This window comes from Erythrolamprus reginae, chromosome 2 (genome assembly GCF_031021105.1).
Source record: "Erythrolamprus reginae isolate rEryReg1 chromosome 2, rEryReg1.hap1, whole genome shotgun sequence".
In the NCBI taxonomy this organism is placed as follows: Eukaryota; Metazoa; Chordata; class Lepidosauria; order Squamata; family Dipsadidae; genus Erythrolamprus; species Erythrolamprus reginae.
In genome coordinates, this window is record NC_091951.1 from 78,678,017 (window position 1) to 78,697,586 (window position 19,570).

Here is a 19,570-nt window from a genome sequence, read left to right on the forward strand (position 1 = left end):
ATTTTATAACTTCATTTCTATATACACTGCTCAAAAAAAATAAAGGGAACACTTAAAAAACAGAATATAACTTAAATCAAACTTCTGTGAAATCAAACTGTCCACTTAGAAAGCAACACCGATTGGCAGTCAATTTCACGTGCTGTTGTGCAATTGTAATAGTTGTGCAAATGAAATATGCAGTGAGAATATTTCATTCATTCAGATCTAGGATGTGTTATTTGAGTGTTTCTTTTATTTTTTGAGCAGTATATTATTCATACATCTATCCTTATTTCAATGAACCATTTATTATATAATATTAGTAAACTAAACATACACATTAATACTAATTATTATCTCTTATATCCCATACATATATTTCAAAGTTACATATTTCAATCTTCATATTTTCTTTTATATAATTATATAACTTCATTTCCATACAAAACATATTTAAAAGTGACATATTTTCAATCTTCATATTTTCTATTATCAGACTTACTCTCAATTTTGTATATTCAAAAATATTTTGAATATATTTTGAATATTCATAATTCAATAAAAATATTTTGAATTTTGTATATTCAAAAATATTTCTACTAATTAAACATACACATTTTTATTTTTCTATCCCATATTTTCAATCTTCATATTTTCTTATATTATTTTATATCTTCATTTCTACATGTTTCTTCCATCATCAAGCTTATATTAATATTACTTTTCTTTCCCCCCATACAAAACATATTTAAAAGTTACATATTTTCAATCTCCATGTTTTCTATTATTCAAAAATATTACTACTAATTAAATATACAAATTTTTCTTTTTCTTTTACAACCCGCCAGATGTTGTTGAATAATGACTTCCACCAATATATATTGCTGAATAATGACTTCCTCCAGTAGTATCTGGAGGACAGGATATTTGGCATATGATGAAATGGCCCTGAGATTACTACACTACATGTTGGCTGTAAGTTAGGGATGTCAAACTCGCGGTGTCATATTGGCACATATCGTGATTTTTTTCCCCCTTCACTAAAATGGGGGTGGTCATGGCCAGAGCATGACGCATTTGGTTTGCAGGCATTGAATTTGACGGTAAGTTCTGCAAAGCTGTCAAACTGAACTGCATGTCTGTATGGGAAATCCTGATTGTTTACTGAGCCAACTGAAGGATGACACAATTCCACAGCCTCTGCAGGCTGTGCTCTGGGCATGCTATTTGGGTCTGGGGGCAAATGTTTGTGCCTTGAATAGAGGAAGGAAAGCCACAGGTCCCTCTGCCCCATCTATTCTCAATGCACTCTGCAAATTGACAGGTTCTGCTGAGCCACGTCTGACTAACCGTATGCTGTCTACGTGCTGTACTTGACAGGGTGGCTCAGTCACAGCAGGTGGAGTCACGGCTGCAGTGGGTGGGAGGCAGGCGGGTTACTGAATTGCTTGGTCTTATGTGAGCAGGAGCAGCTGGGCAAAACGCCAGCAGATGCTTCTGGACCTGTTTAAAGATGACTAACGCAGTTCTTCTCAAAAGGTGTAACAAGCAAACTCCATGCTTCTTCAGGAAGGCAGCTTAATTACTCGCCCCTGGAGGTTACTTTGGCTCACTTGGAGTATGAGAGGCTGCCTAGATTAACCCCTAAATTCAGTGGTGGGCATTACTCTCTAAAGCTGGTTTACAGGCAATTCACCAACATCAAAGTCAGATGGTAAAGCAATTAGATCATTTCACCCTGTTATTGCTTTATTTTTTTGGGGGGGGGGCGAGTGTTAAGTGGTTTGCATCTTTTTTTTCTGAAGGAAGGAAAGCTTCACATTTAAGATGGTAGCTTTGTATACAGATATCTTCCTCATGTGCCATCACTTGCTTTACCGAACGTGAGATAGGTAGAGTTCTATGTTTTCCATGTAAATAAAAAGTTCTCTGTACTGCACCAATTTAATTATGTAAGCCACCGAAGCAATCTGTCATGGAAGGGGTCACCCGGATTGATTCATTTGATCTGTCTAGCTTGGGGGGGGTCATCTTCCTTTGTCACTGCTTGATAAGCATCCCTCACAAATGTCATGCTTGCTAGAAGAGAATGACCAGATCAAAACAGTCTAAGTTGTAAACGGCAGATATGATCAGTCTTTGAGCTGAACCTGCTTAATGGACAAATCCATTTAGTTTTCTTGACAGCATGAAAATTCAGCCTGAACGTTCAAAATTGACTCATTAATTTATAAAACAATTCCAAAATCAACTAAATTGTAATCAAATTCGAAAAAGATTCTATATCATATCTCTTTTTATCTGTCTTTAAATTAATAGATTATACACCATATATTACATCAACACAAATACTTACTAATTCTTATGTCAATTCTTATATTTTCTTTCTTTACATACAAAAATATACTTACTACATTATACATATACACCTTCTATTATCTCCTTACACAATGTCGTATCACCTAAAAACGTCTGCGCCATACACAGATTTTTCTTTTCACATTTTCTCTTTCTCTCTTTCTTTTTTTCTTTCTCAAACTCTAAATCTTTCTATTTGTAAATAAACTTTAAAATCTTCTTACTCCTTTGCTCTTATTTTCTTTTTTTATAAATCATCTTTATCTATTATTAACCAATACATATATGTATATACATGTATTAGAAATTGATATTTCATTGGAAACGGGATGTAAGATTTACTACTACAATTTAAGATATAATTGGTAATAATAAGGATACTGTTTATTTACATAACTTGAGAAATATTATATTGACACTAAGAAATTTACGTACCATGATGTATAACATTATTATTTTTCCAAATTCCTTGATTTTGTATCCTTTCCCCTTACCCCTTTCCCTCTTCTGTTCATACTTCCCTTCCCTCCCCTTTTTTTTTCTGTATTCATAAATAAATTATATTTAAAAAAGAAAAAGAAAAAAAAAGAAAATTCAGCCTGTGGTTTTAGTATTTCTGGTGGTCTCTCATTCAGGTGATACTTGTATTCAACTATGTTGGCTTTTGAGAACAGCCAAGATATTATTAATATTATTATTATTATTATTATTATTATTATTATTATTATTATTAATTAGATTTGTATGCCGCCCTTCTCTGAAGACTCCAAAGATATGAAAACTGTGGCTACAAAGAGATTAAAAAGGTCACACATAGGCTGTGAATTTCATGACCTATAGTGCATTTCTTTCTAAAAATAAGCAGAATCTCCAGGAAGAAAGAAATTTGTGAATGTGAACCTGAGAGCATACATGCATATTGCATAGATATGTTTATCTGGCTACTGTGGGGAATTGCCTGATTTTAAAATATGGGATATCAGATTCCTATTTTTTAAATAAGGAAGGAACAGCAGGTACTGCAAGATGGAAAACCTAAAACACTGAAGAAAATCTGAAGAGAATACATGCAATAATGTTGCTTTTTAAAATAATCTAAAAGTGATTTACTGAACTGGAAGAAAAGTTACTCAAAATTTGCCCCTCTTCCTAGATTTAATTGGCATGACTTTCTGATGGAACATGGACCACTGGCTGTAGATTAGCTTTTAAATATTTTATGCCATCCTGGTGAATCCCCATAAGTCATAACCAACGTGACTAATACTTATGCTATACGTTGGAATTGATGAAAGCTGTCATTCACCCTCTCAGATTGCCAGAAAATTAGCAAGAGGAAAGGAAGAGAGATGTAATCTCTGAATTGCTTCAGAGTGGCTGCATTCGGCTTCTTTGATCTCTTTCCAGATGAAATCCTTTCATTGTTCATTCAGGTCTGGGTGGGCTGTGACTGGGCATCTGCAAGTGATGATTCGAAAAACTCTCAGATCTTAAGTCAGAACACCGGTGTCCCAACAGCAGCAGGTCTACGAAGCTTACTTAGAAGAGTCGTCTGAGGTCGGCTTATTCTCTTCACTCCATTACACTGTGCAGGCCATTCAAACTGGATTTCTTCAAGGGCCGGATCAACATTGTAGTTCTCCTCCATGGGCCAGCCAGGGGGTGGAGGGGGAAGTCAGCCTTGGCAGCCTCCTGCAGCCCTTCGCTAGCCAAAATGTGGAACACCCATCCCCTAAACTCCTCATTTTGCTTGCTAGAGACACTGCAGGCTGGTTCTTTCCTATTTCCAGGCTAGCCCTGTAGGCCAGATTTAAGCACCCCATTGGGCCTGATCCAGCGTACAGGCCCTGCTCTAAATCTGCACTGACCCAGTCTGGATCTCATACTGAGACTACGGTTCAGCGCAAGATAAATGAATATATCTCCCTCCTCCTTCAGTCTGTACTAAAATCTAAGTAGATTTCACATGAGGAAATTGAAAGCTTGCACATTTCTAGTGATCCAATGAGATATTGCCTTAAAAAAAAAAGAAATATACATGTTTATATTTTTATTTAGCCTAGGAATTCCACATCACTGATGGAGCTACTGCTGGGACTAAACCTGAGAAATTACCATTAATTTTAGTGTTCCTGACTTCTTTTCACCAAAGATGGATAATGTTAACCACATGTTAACCTTGGACAATGTACAATAGTGTTGTTAATGTAAAAGTATACAATTCTTGTTTTTTTTAATGAATGTCTTAGATTCTTAATACTTGCCAAGTCTGACTGAAACTTATTCTACTCATTGTTCACGTGAAATCTGAATTTGGCCTTTCTGGAAGATTCACAAAAAGCAGAACTCGTGTGGAACAATTAGTGGGGGGAAACCCTCATTTATTTATTTAAATTTATAAGCCGCCCCTCTCCTGATGGACTCAGGGTGGCGTACAACAATAAAATCAAATACAAAAGTTAAAATCCCATTTTTTAAAAAAATCATCCATTGATACTACTGGCCGGAGCAGAATGTTGTCGCTCAACAGCCCCAGCCATGTTTTTAAAGCCTTTTGGAAGGCCAGGAGGGTGGGGCCAGTGCGAATCTTGGGGGGGGAGTTGATTCCAGAGGACCGGGGCCTCTACAGAGAAGGCCCTTCTCCACAGTCCTGCTAGTCGGCATTGCTTGGCCGATGGGAACTGGAGAAGACCAACCCCACTCCCTTCTGACATTGAAGGTGTTACTTAGCCAGTTAATGAAGCATCTGCAAGAAAGCAACCAAGTTTAAAAAGGACTCCACATGCCTTATTTTTATCCCTGTGTAAATGCAAACTTCTTCTACTGGCTATACAGTGGTACCTCTACTTAAGAACTTAATTTGTTCTGTGACCAGGTTCTTAAGTAGAAAAGTTTGTAAGTAGAAGCAATTTTTCCCATAGGAATCAATGTAAAAGCAAATAATGCGTGCAAACCCATTAGGAAAGAAATAAAAGCTCAGAATTTGGGTGGGAGGAGGAGGAGGAAGAAGAGGAGGAGGGCAGTCGCTGCCAAAGGAAGACGGGGAGGGGAGGGGAACCCAAAAAATCTTTAAGTCTTAAAAAAAAAAAAGAGGGACTCTGAGGCGGTGAGGAGGAGCACGTGCCTCCCATACATCTGGTGCGAGGCTGCCTCCCATACACTGCGCCAGAGAGAGAAACCCAGGGGGAATGGCAGGAAATTGATGGGCCTTCGTGCCACTCTCAAATTTCCTGGGAAATTTTTCCAGGCTCGGGTTCTTAAGTTAACAATGGTTCTTAAGAAGAGGCAAAAAAATCCTGAACACCCGATTCTTATCTAGAAAAGATCTTAAGTAGAGGCGTTCTTAAGTAGAGGTACCACTGTACTCTGCTGAAGATGTCCTTCCTTCTGAACCTTACGAATAGAGGGGGAGTATACCTTCTGAACCCCATGAATAGTCTTTGGCAAGAAGAGCATATGCAATAAGGAGAACATACAAGCAGGGATCATGCTTGTTAGACACCACTAACACATTTTGTAAAGCAGATCCAGATGGCTCAAATACAGGAGCCAGCCAAGTATTACAATGAAGGAAATAAAGCTGTAGCTGGTCTTGCAAGCTACTTAGTTTGTGGAGACTTTATTTCTGGTCCACAATATAGGTAATTCCCTCTAGGCTTTGGAACCATTAGATGCCACTCCTCTGATTCCTTCATCTCAGAGGTGCTCACCTTTTTTTCCTTTAGCCCTCCTGTCTCCAAGGAATCCAAAAACAAAAGTCCTTTCTCTGGCACCATAGAAAATCCTTTCCTTACCCAGATTTGTAATTAAAGCAGGCTGAATTGGAGGTTGCTTTTGGCAATCACAGCATTAGTAGCAGGGGAGATTGCAAATGCATGGAGGAGAAGACAGTTGCAAGGCATTAAGAAAGCAGCTGAGCTGTGTCAGAGAGGAGGGTTTCTTTATTTGGGGCCCAGGAGACTATCTGAGGGGGCTGAGGGATGTGCAGACCTTGGCAGAGAGTTCAAGAACTCCTGCCTTGAACAGGCAGGAAGGAAGGATTCTGCATCTGGCTGTGGGGTGACTCAAGATTTCTATATCTTTAAAGTTCCGAACAGCAGGTCAGCTTGTATTTATGCTGCTTGAGTCAAATCTGCATCCCTCTCTCCAAGAACACTTCACCATATGGTGGAGTTATAAACTCAGCTACAGCTAAAATCAAACAGAAACAGACCTCCCTGATTGGAGATCCACACACACTTAGCTCTAGACAAGCACTCTTCTTAGCGTTCTGCCTATTCCGGGCCTCATAAATCTCCATGAGATTCCAGAACTTCTAACTGTTAACCCTTTCCCAAATCTTATAAACTCCCTTGTTCCCAACCTGCTAACCATGTTGGATTGGGCTGATGGAACCTGCCCTCTAACAACTTCACCAGGGCCAAGTCACAAAGTGCACACCTATTGAAGTTTCTACAATATCAGTAATTTGGTAATATTGTTGAAGCAAGATAGGTCAGCCCAACATGCATTTTTCCATAGGCAGAATGGAAAGGTAATTATTGCCTAGGAAATGTGTGTAGGTTTTTCAACTTTATTCCATGTTTCCTTTGGGATTTCAAAGTGCAACATCTAGCTCAAAGTCCTCCCCCCTCATTTTCCTGTGTGCAGCAGCAGCCAAAAAGGCCAATGCAATCCTAAATTGCATTAATAGAGGGATACAGTCTAAGACAGTGATGCCGAACTTATGGCTTTGATGCCGCCTCTGGGAGGGCGATTTTGGCTTCCAGAGAGCCTCCAGGAGGATGGAGAAGGGAGTTTTTACCCTCTCCCGGCTCCAGGGAAGACTTTGGAGCCTGGGGAGGCAAAACACGAGCCTAATGGGGCCACCAGAAGTTGGGAAACAGGCCTCCAGAGGGCCTCCAGGGGGCAGGTGAAGCTGTTTTTGCCCTCCCAAGGCATTGAATTATGGGTGTGAGCACAATAGTACACGCCCACAGTTTTTCAGCAGCCAAGGGAAAAAAGGTTTGCCATCTCTGGTCTAGGACTAAGGAGGTATTAATATCACTCTATAAGGCCTTGGTTCATTGACACCTAGAGTACTGCATCCAGTTTTGGTCACATACTACAAAAAATGGCATTGAAGCTCTAGAGAAAGTGCAGAGGAGAGCAACCAGGATAATAAGGGGACTGGAGACTAACATACAACGAGCGGTTGCAGGAACTGGGCATGGACAGTCTGGCGAAGAGAAGGACCAGATAGCAGTGTTCCTACTTGAGGGGCTACCATGCAAAGGAGTGGGTCAGACTGTTTTCCAAGGCACCGGAAGGCCAGACAAGGAATAATGGATGGAAACTGACCCATTTCGGAGGGCACACGAGACTTTGCCCTATGTCAGCTCCAGCAAGCATGCAGGCACTGGCCAGCTGATTTTTGGCCTTGGGAAAGGCCATTTCGCCCTCTGGATGGTTCAGGGAAGCTTCCTTTTTTTGCACTCGCCAGAATGCAAAAAACTCACAGATTGACAAACCGGAAGTTCGGAAAATGGACTTCTGGTTTGTCTGTTGTGCTGTTTTTTGCTCTCCAGAGGGTTCAGGGAAGCTCCCTGAAGTCCTAGAGTGCAAAAACAGCACAACGGGCAAACCGGAAGTCTATTTTTCCAAACTTCTGGTTTGGCCGTTTGGCCGTTTTTTCACATTCCAGGCTTCAGTGAAATGTGCACACCTGCCAGCACACCCACACACACCCTTTTGGCACACGAACCAAAAAAGGTTCACCATCACTGGACTAGATGATCTACAAGGTCCGTTCCAACTCTAGTAATCTATCTATTTGTCCTCCTACCCTCTGAGATGGGCTCAGGTCATAAACAGTGATTGACTGTATGAAGGTATTCTTTCCTTCTTTGTTTCTGACAGATTTTCTACTTCTTTTCCTTCCTTCCATTTAGCCATGAAGACCCTGAGATTAAAAAAAGAGCAAGGACTTGAGAAGCCCTGACTTTAAAGAATTAACAACCTCTCTCAGCCCAGAGCCCAGGGCAATTGCAGGCCAAGATTAAGCGGTATTGCTTAATTTTCACAGTTAGTTGTACGTGTTCTGGTCATCACATAATAATAGCCTTGCTTGACTCAATTAAAAACATATGAATTTTTATGGCTTGAGGGTGGCTTGCAATCTGGATTGCTCTGATCCAGGTCCAATATTTAAACCACTATGGCATCCTGGCTTTCTTTCTCCAGCGCCCCAAATCCAGATGCCCTAAATATATATATGTGTGACTGGAGAGAGAGGAGTGAAGAGCAGGAGGAGTAGAGAGGTATTAAACGGCTGATAAAAAGGCATCAGGAAGTCTTCTGAAAGGAAGGGAACTAGAGAAAGGGAACAATGAAAAGGGATATGAAGGTGGTTTTCAGCAGTTTAAATATCTTCTCAGCAATCTCTCACTGATATTGGGAATCTGAACTGCTCCTGAAATCTTATTTGGAAAAAAAATGAATTTGGGCTATTTATGCCTGTATGACCTACCCTACTTTTCAGCTGCCATGGCTCTGCCCTGGCATATTCTATTCTGGAATTGGAAATTGGACGCTACGATTCATGTTCATTTATACATTTTAAGAGGCAGACTGCACACTGTTTACGTTCTTGTTGGCACTGCTATGAGGGAGCTGCGCAAATTTTAAAGCCCTGACCCCCAGCCGTTCTCTTAGTACCCTAGGCACCTAGGTTTTCTGCCTCATAAATGCAGAGTTAACTGGGAAAGGAATCGTTTCATTTGCTTGCAGGGTCTTATTCTAACCTCAGCTCCTCCACTGATTCATCTGAGAATGTAGCCTTTTGAGGCACAAGATGGAAAATCCAGTTTTTTTCTTTGCAGCTGTGGCAAACATATACTTCCCATCTCATAATTTTCCAGTGTGTTACACATAAATGTTTTAAATGTCACTACTACAATCCAGATGTCACGTATGCAACTTGTTATCCAGCGTTGAAAAGAAAGAGAAAGACAATCCAGATTTTTTCCCCCTTTATCGGATGTTTCTACTTGTGTAGTTCGAAGTTACTAATTATCAGCATCAGGTTATTTTTGTTCCTTAGGAATAACACATGACTCATGCCTTGTCTGGTTTCCTGCAGTTTTATTTATTATTTTGTATGCTTACAGTACAGATATACATTTCTCTTTTTGAAATCTTCTCAAGGCGTCTAGCAAATGATTGTAAAAATGTGGGTTTTTAAAAAAGATTGTCCTCGTATTCTGCAACAGCAAAAGCACAATGTGTGGACTATAAATAAAAGAACCCCTTTCCAATAGTGACCACAGCATGATACTCTCAGCCTCAATCTACACCATTGCAAGAATCATCTTAATAATGGGATACCCAAGTACAACTTTAAAAAAGCCAACTATGAACTCATACATGCAAACCTCTCAAATCTTGACTGGCAAACTCTATTCTCTGGCTGCTGATTGTTTGTTTGTTTGTTGGAGTTGAAAGGGACCTTGCAGGTAATAAGTCCAACCCCTGCTCAAGCAGGAAACCCTACACCACCCCAACAGATGGCAGTCCAATTTTCTTTTGAATGTGTTAAGTAATGGGGCATTCACAACCTCTGCTGGCATGCTGTTTTACTGGTTGATTGCTCTCACCGTCAGAAAGTTCTTACTTCCAAGTTGAATCTCTCCTTGGCCAGTTTCCATCTATTGCTCCTGGTCTGGCCCTCTGGTGCCCTGGAAAACAGTGTGACCCCCTCCTCTCTGTGGCAACCCCTCAAATATCTGTATACTGCTATCATGTCACCTGTGGCCCTCCTTTTTGCTAAACTATCCATGCCCAGTTCCAGCAACCTCTCTTCATATGTTAGCTCTATTAACTCTATAACATCTTCTTGCTTGAAGTCAAAAGAACTATCAGACTTCATGTACCTCTAATATCCACAATAATAATAATAATAATAATAATAATAATAATAATAATAATAATAATAATAAAAAAGCCTACCCATGTCAATAAGGAAGCTACAATAATTTTAAAAAATCCCTATGGCGAAAAAACAAAGCAGGCTATGTAGCTAACTTCAAAAACCACAACAAAAATATATGCCACCAAATAAAGATGGAATGCTCCAACTATCACAGCAAATATGAGGAAAACCGTCTGCGCACAAAATCCAACCGCACCTTCTACAACTTTGTAAATAACAAACTCAGAGACTCAAGACCCATTCCACCACCAAAAGGATCCAACAACAAAGAATGCTATGATAAACAGTCAAAGCTAATCTCTTCAACACATTCTTTGGCTCAATCTTTGTAAACAGCAAGGGCTCATGCCCAAAATTACATAGACGTATCACAAATACTCAAAATGATTTAACACAAATAGACTTCATTGAAGACAATGTTAAAAACCTTCTCTGTCAATCGGACCTGATGAACTATGTACATACTTCCTAAAAAAAGTTCTCCACTGCCATAGCTGAACCACTAAGCATAATCTTTGAAAAATCCTACAGGACCAGTTCCCTACCAAACCTATGGTCACTAGCCACAGTCATCCCCATCTTCAAAAAGGGAGATCCCAGTCTAGTAAAAAACTACAGACCAATCTCTCTATGCTGAGTCACATGCAAAGTTATGGAATTAATCATAAACCAAACCATTACCCTCTGCCTAGAAAATAACAATCTACTTTCAAATGAGCAATTCAGTTTCAGGAAAAAATTATCCTGCAATCTACAATTACTGCATAAAAAAACATATGGACCTCAAAACTTGACCAGGGCAAAACAATAGACACAATTTATATAGACTTCGGTAAAGCCTTTGACTCAGTGGTTCATGATAAACTATTTCTGAAACTGAAATCCTATGGCATCTCTGAATAACTGTGTTCCTGTCAAACAGACAACTGTTGTAAGTCGCCCTAAGTCCTTTGGGATTGGGCAGCATAGAAGTCAAATTAGATAGATAGATAGATAGATAGATAGATAGATAGATAGATAGATAGATAGATAGATAGATAGATAGATAGATGATAGATAGATAGATAGATAGATAGATAAATAAAAAATAGCACCCTATCTAATCCCATTCCTGTTAACAGCAGTATACCCCAAGGCAGCTTACTAAGACCAATACTCTAAATAAGTGACCTTTGCAATTACATTACAAGCAACTGTGTTCTCTTTGCTGATGATGTAAAACTCTTCAATACCACCGACAACACTGCTACCCTCCAAAATTCATTTAAATGGCCTCAGGAAGACTGTTGGAAGAAATAAGGTAAAGATAAGTTGCATTCAGACAACAGAAACTCTGCTTACCTAAAGTTGAGGGTGTTTAAAGTTATCCCCACCCTAGCCCCATGCATTACTTATCTGGGAAATCTTATATTTCCTTCCTGGCAGGCAAAACACTCCGCCCCCTTTTTAAATGTGTAAAGGAGATTTATCTTGGTTCAATTGAGTATAACATGTAAATTAACTTGGATCCTGTAAGCTGCAGGCTTCTACATGCTGTATCTGACAGCAAAAGTATGTAAATATGGAGTTGCTAAAGCAATAAGACATTTAGTTGTTTACTGGTTCCATTCGTAAAGAAGATATTTAGCATTTAGACTCAGCACTTACACATACTGCTTCACAGTGCTTTACAACCCTCTCTAAGCGGTTTACAGAGAGTAAGCATATTGCCCCCAACAATCCAGGTCCTCATTTTACCGACCTTGGAAGGATGGAAGTCAACCTTGAGCCTACTGAGATTCGAACTGCCAAACTGCTGGCAGCTGGTGATCAGCAGAAGTTGCTTGCAGTACTGCACTCTAACCACTGCACCACCCAGGCTCTGAAGAATGCAATACAGGGAAAGCAAAGCAAGATGTCTTACAGATGTTTGGGAGCTCCATATCATGGTGGCAGGAATTTTCTCTCTTGAGACAGAGACTGGCAAGCAGGTCAGATGCTGCAATTTGGAGTATAATATCGTGGTTGGCTAAAGCGTTCTCTCTTGCCCTCTGTGCCAAGTATTTGTTGCAGGCAACCTCTTTCTGCCAAGCTAAGTAAGGACAATGCTGACACATGCCGTGGATTCCTTTCTTGCAGAACAATTTTGCCAGGTCCAGGCGGCAGCTCTCAGCATCACCTTTTCAAAACAATTTTGTATTTGTTTACCTGGCAATGTGCAGGGTCCCTGCTGCTCCCATTGCCATTTCCTCTCAGGATTGCACCATTTTGCACATGACATAGGGGAAGGTTTGGTAGGGAAGGTTTGCCTATTTGCCGATGACTCTAAAGTGTGCAATAGGGTTGATATTCCTGGAGGGGTCTGTAATATGGTAAATGATTTAGCTTTACTAGATAAATGGTCAAAGCAATGGAAACTGCAGTTTAATGTTTCCAAATGTAAAATAATGCACTTGGGGAAAAGGAATCCTTAATCTGAGTATTGCATTGGCAGTTCTGTGTTAGCAAAAACTTCAGAAGGATATAGGGGTAGTGATTTCTGACAGTCTCAAAATGGGTGAGCCGTGTGGTCGGGCGGTAAGAAAAGCAAGTAGGCTGCTTGGCTGCATAGCTAGAGGTATAACAAGCAGGAAGAAGGAGATTGTGATCCCCTTATATAGAGTGCTGGTGAGACCACATTTGGAATACTGTGTTCAGTTCTGGAGACCTCACCTACAAAAAGATATAGACAAAATTGAACGGGTCCAAAGACGGGCTACAAAAATGGTGGAAGGTCTTAAGCATAAAACGTATCAGGAAAGACTTAATGAACTCAATCTGTATAGTCTGGAGGACAGAAGGAAAAGGGGGGACATGTTCAAAACATTTAAATATGTTAAAGGGTTAAATAAGGTTCAAGAGGGAAGTGTTTTTAATAGGAAAGTGAACACAAGAACAAGGGGACACAATCTGAAGTTAGTTGGGGGAAAGATCAAAAGCAACATGAGAAAATATTATTTTACTGAAAGAGTAGTAGATCCTTGGAGCAAACTTCCAGCAGACATGGTTGGTAAATCCACAGTAACTGAATTTAAACATGCCTGGGATAAACATATATCCATTGTAAGATAAAATACAGGAAATAGTATAAGGGCAGACTAGATGGACCATGAGGTCTTTTTCTGCCATCAGTCTTCTATGTTTCTATGTTTCTAACCCACAGCCCTGAGCTCCAGACACTCTGTGTGCTCATGAGCAAAAACATTACTTGCCAACCTGGAGATCACTTGATGCATAAAAGCCAACTAAAGACACCATCTTTTAATGGCATAGGAAACTAAATGCAAAAAACTCTTGCAGCAGCATGATACAGCTCGTTCGGGATGTTCTCTTTAATTTGGCATATTTGGATGAAAGCCTGCTCTAGAAAAAGATCAGGCCAGATACAGTACCCACCCTGCTCCTCCAAGGTGAATTATTATCTGTTGCCATGGGAACTCCTTCCCTATAAAGTCCCACATAGGCTGACTTCATATCTCTCCGAAATAGGTAGACTGCACCACCCTTCAACTGCCACCCATCTGCTTTCATAGCTTGGATGAGGCCATTTGGGATGTGATTTTTCTTATTCTTGTGAAATGCAATGACATTTGCTATGGGAAGCTCTTCACACTGTTGTGGTTAGCTCTGGCCCAGCTCCTGCCCCAAGGACTGTGGATGTGGGGGAGACATCCACATGCTGCAGGCCTGTTTTGCCCCCAGTGGAATCTGCTGATGAAGGCTCCTCTGACCAAGAAGACATGAGTGACAGGGAGGAGGAGAGTGTGGCAGACAGCTCAGAAGGAGATCAATTATCTAGCTCCCCCTTGGATTCAGACCAAGAGTTAATGATACAGCCACGCATGCGGAGAGCGATGCATAGGCAACAACAACTGAGAGATTATTATCAAAGAAAATGAGGCCACCTGTGGTTGGGTGGGGCTGTGGTAATTAGTGAGGCTGCTATAAATAGCAGCCTGTGGGTTTGGCCATTGTGGAGGATTATCTGATCATTGTGTTTCGTGACTGCTTTACTGACTTTGACCTTTTGTGTGCTGATTTTTCCCCGCTTTGAAACTAAACCAGAGCAAAGTATGTTTCACTTTGTGAAAGAAGGACTGTGAATTGCCTCACAGCTGCAAGCTAAGTTTCACAGAACTGATAAGGGACTTGTACAAATTACCAGTTTGTTTGGAGACCAGTGCTCTCTGCTATACCAAAAGAGGGCTTAGTTTAAGTGAACATTGTTTTGAATTTTCAAACGTGTGTGTGTCTGAAATTTGTACCTGTGAATTTTTGGGAGGATTCTACCACACACTATCTTACCCTTTCTAGTTTCCTCACACATAAATTATCTCTCCAAATATTCTGGGTTTGGCAAGTCTTAATTTATATTTGTTTAAACAAATGCAAATAAAAAAAGTCTTTTTAGTTGTAGCTCCATTTTTTTGTTGTTGTTGAGCCCACCCCAAGGAAATAGGCACAGCTGCAATTTTGCTAGCCATGGAGAGACTTGCAAAAACATCTTTGTTCTAGACTACATAATTGGAGTTAATCTGCTCTGCTTTTCATTATGCTTTAGCCTGGCTTTCTTTTGGATGTTTTTAAAAAAAATATATTTTGAAAACTGCTTTTGTTTTCTGTACTGTGAAAATATAATCTTTCTGACAGATAGCAGGGCAACGTTTTGGCATGTTTTTAACCCCGCAAGAAAGCTATAAATAGATTACACTCAAATTATGCAAAGGGGTGTTTAGATTTTATATACTTCATTGCCAGACTGCACATTTGGAGACTACACAGATACCCAAAAGTAAGGTGAGAGTGACTATTTCTTTGTCAAGACAGACGAATATTCAGTATTAGTAAAAAGCCTAGGTTGGTTTTCCTCTCTGCAACAATGCTGTCATCGTGTTAATATTGGTGCATATTTTGGCATTAGTAGTAGTTATAGTTTATAATTAGATTTGTATGCTGCCCCTCTCTGAAGATTAGTAGCAGAAAAACCATGCAAAGGTGAAATATATGGCCAGAGCTCATAGACCTGCCTTTAAAAACAAAATATCCAGGGATTACAATAGCACTTTGGGGACGAGGAAAAATAACCTCAACAAATCTTAACTGCTCAGAAAATTTTGAGAATAAGGAATTTGGAAATTGAACTAGGCATCTGGCCATGGGCCGCGAGTTTGACACCTCCTGCTGTAGATATTTTACTGGATTGGAAAAAGTTCCACAGATCACAGGTAATCTAGTCTAATGATATCCTTTTACTAGCAGTCCAAGCAGTGATCTGACAAACTCATCTCACATATACAGTATTCGCTGCCGAGATCCTAATTGAAGGACCATTTAGAAATATGAACCATTGTTTATATTTTAGAATGTAATTCTTTATTGGCCAAGTGTGATTGGACACACAAGAAATTTGTCTTTGGTGTATATGCTTCATGTGCGTTTTATTTCCTGCTTTTTCTATTGTTAAGTAAAATGTTACTGATGCCCTAGTCACTCATGCCCTTATCACCTCGAGGTTCGACTACTGCAATGCTCTCTACATGGGGCTACCTCTGAAGTGCGTTCAGAAATTGCAGATTGTGCAGAACGCAACCGTGTGAGCAGTCATGGGCTTGCCCAGACAGGCACATATCTCTCCAACACTCCTTGGACTGCATTGGCTGCCAATTGGTTTCCGGACGCAATTCAAAATGTTGGTTATGACCTATAAAGCCCTACATGGCATCGGGCCAGAATACCTACGGGACCGCCTTCTGCCGCACGAATCCCAGTGACCTGTCAGGCCCCTTGCAGTGGGCCTTCTCCAGGTCCCATCAACTAGGCAATGTCATTTGACAGGGCCTGGGGAAGAGCCTTCTCTGTAGTGGGCCCGGCCTTCTGGAATTGTACTGCCTCCACCCTCCTTGCCTTCCATAAGAGTCTCAAGACTCATTTATGTCGCCAAGCTTGGGACCATTAGATTCTTGCCCCCTGGTCAATGAATGTGTTGAGATAAAGTTGATTGAATGGGAATGACTGTTTTTTATTGTTTGGGTTTTATTGTTTTTTACATTTTATATTTAATTAAATGGATTTAAGGTGTTATACATTGTTTTATTATATGTTGTAAACCGCCCCGAGTCCTTGGAGAGGGGTGACATAAAAGTCCAATAAATAAATAAATAAATATGGCAGAAGGCAAATATATTCATAATACTGGGTATCAAAATGATGAGTATAAAAGGGATATGTGCCTTTTCCTTTTCTCCCCCTCTTATTTGTTACAAATATCTTTTTGCATAGGCAAATAAAATTAATTCTCCTATCCCATCAGGCAAAATGTTCACTCAGCACCTGCTACTAACCGAAACTGTTGCCCCACATGCTTAAACTTGATGAGAAGTACATTACTTTGTAGCATAACAATATTAATGTGTAGGCAACTGGTGATGGTGAGGAGTTTCCCCTGTGTTTCCTACCAGCTAGCAGCAATCTGCCGCAGGATCCCCACCCAAGACTGGATTTCAAGCTCTTCCCCCGTGCCACAGGAATCCGGTCCAAGAGCTCTGCTTCCCAGCTGCTCTTGTAAACTTCGTAACATGAGTTAAACCTTTGCTTCCTGCAAAGGTACAAATACAGCCCTGTGTGCTTACAGCCTGTGAACGTGTCAATAAGCCAGCATAAACTGAAAGGGACCTGAGCCTTTTGGAATCCTAGATCTAGGCAGGGCTGGGAGCCAGGCGAAGAAGCTCCCCTGGACTCATCCCCAAGTGAACCTATAGAAATTAAGAAGGAGCACTGACATCCTTCCCTGGTTGAAAGGTTCTTTGAGGACAAGCAGAGCTTTGTACCTCTTGCTTAGCATGGAGAACAATCCGGGAGTGGGGAGGGGGCAGTAATTTAGTGCAGGTGAGCAATTACAGTCAATTGGCTGCTACAGCATGTCCCTTGGCAAGAGACACAAATTCCAACCCAGGCCTTCTCATATATCAAAGGAGTTAGCTTGTTCCAAAAGTAAAATACTCCCTGCTCCACAAGACTGACAACCTGTAGGCTGGAAGCAGAGAGCAATTCAGTTCCAGTGGAAAACCCTTCGCTTTGAAACAAGTTGAAACAAAAGCTTCTTTTGAGCTTTCCAACAGTGCCCAGATGGCCAGGTTTCCTTTCCGGACTTATTCCGGGTCCTTTGCTCTTGGCAGAGAGGAGATAGGCGAGTCAATTGCTGCCATAGAGTCACCCAGGAGGTAATGAACAACAAAGAAGGAACCTGATTCTATAACAGGCCAAAGGGTTCAAATGTAGAGAGTGGTGGGAAAACTGTTGCTAGATGTGCGCTATCATATGTTGGGAGACGTACAAACATTGGATCAAAAAAGAAAGTCTGAATTATAATTCAATTAGAAAATCAGTTAGGTTTATTAGAGAAATTAGCTAGTTTCCTAGCTTGAGCTGATTTCTCTAATTTCTCTAATAAACAGAACCGATCGTTTCATCGTCTTGTCCTAATGTTAGTGGAGCTCTGAACTTAGCTAGTTTCCTAGCTTGAGCCGATTTCTCTAAGTTCAGAGCTCCACTAACATTAGGACAAAATGATGAAACTAGTAAAAGAACCTGTGGTAATGAAATGGTCCTTCTGTTGTAAAGCACATTTGCTGTTATGGCTCTACCACTGATGTACTGCTGTAGGTGAGAAACAAAATAAAAAGTGGGCCAGAGACTGCAGGTGGCCTTATGTTTTCTGAGTAGCGGTGGGCAAGGTCCCTGCATAGTCATGCAAGGATATGTCTTTTTTTCCAGATGGAAGATTTGCTCGGATAAAAAGCTGATCCTGAATGAATGGCAGAGCTGATCTGAGCTGCTAATTTAGCAGTGGCTTTGAGCCAGCTGGTTTCATCTTTCATGTCCTCCAGGCAGGCTGTTCTTGAGCCAGCATAGCAAGTAGATGGCAACCCAGTGACTCAGCAACCCACTAAAATATGATCAAACTACAAGCTCTTTGTAAAGCTCCAGGCAGAATTCCATTACAGTTCCATTTATGCACCTTCAGCAACTCCTCCATGGCCATAACTCAGATTCTAGTTCATGCATACTGTTTCTAGAACAATTCCTATGTTATTTCCAGCTATTCAAAGAGCTGGTTGTCGCCTTTAAAGCCCTTCAAGGCTTGCGACCAGGTTACCCGAGGGACCATCTCTTGATGGTCACATCTACCTGACATACATACATACATACATACATACATACATACATACATACATACATACATACATACATACGATCTCAGTATGTCAATATATTGCACATATTACTAGGTGATTGGAATATCGCCAACAATATGTTGGCTTTCAAATTAGTATCCGAATTAGAGATCCTAGTTTGAAAGAACAGAGTGAGCAAGTTTGGGGTAAAAATGGGATAGGGTTGCATTAGGGCAGTGATGGCGAAACTATGGCACAGGTGCCACAGGTGGCACGCAGAGCCATTTCTGCTGGCACATGAGCCGTTGCCCTAGCTTAGCTCCAATGTGCATGTGTGTGCCAGCCAGCTGATTTTTGGCTTGCACAGAACTCTGGGAGGGTGTTTTTGGCTTCCAGAGAGCCTCCGGGGGGATGGGGGTGGCATTTTTACCCTCCCCCAGCTCCAGGAAAGCCCTTGGAGCCTGGAGAGGGAGAATCACAAACCTACTGGGGCCACCAGAACTTGGGAAACAGGTCTTTGCCAGCCTTCAGAGGGCTTCTGGGGGGAGGGAGCTTTTTTCATCCTCCCCAGGCCTTGAATTATGAGTGTGGGCACTCGCGCATGTGCAATAATTTTTACTATTAGATTTGTTCCATTATACTGTTTTTAATTAGTGTTGTGAGCCGCCCCGAGTCTTTGGAGAGGGGCGGCATACAAATCTAATAAATAAAATAATAATAATAATGCATGAGAGCGTGCATGCATTCTTTTGGCACCCAATGAAAAAAGGGTTCGCCGTCACTGCATTAGGGCACATTGTCCACAATTTACCAAGAGCGAACTAGTTTTGTTTCTCTTCCTTTAGCAGGCACTAAGGCTGGCAATCTAAGAATTTTGCCTATATCTTACTAAAATATTAATTGAAAGACTTTGCACCAAAGCCATGTTGGGTGATGCCGATTAATATTCAGTGCCATCTATTGACCATCATTGTATATGAAAGATATATTCTTTTCCACTGTCCAGCCATCAATTTCCATGTAGTAGGTATGTATCTTAAAAGAAAATTATACAGTGTGTCAGAAATAT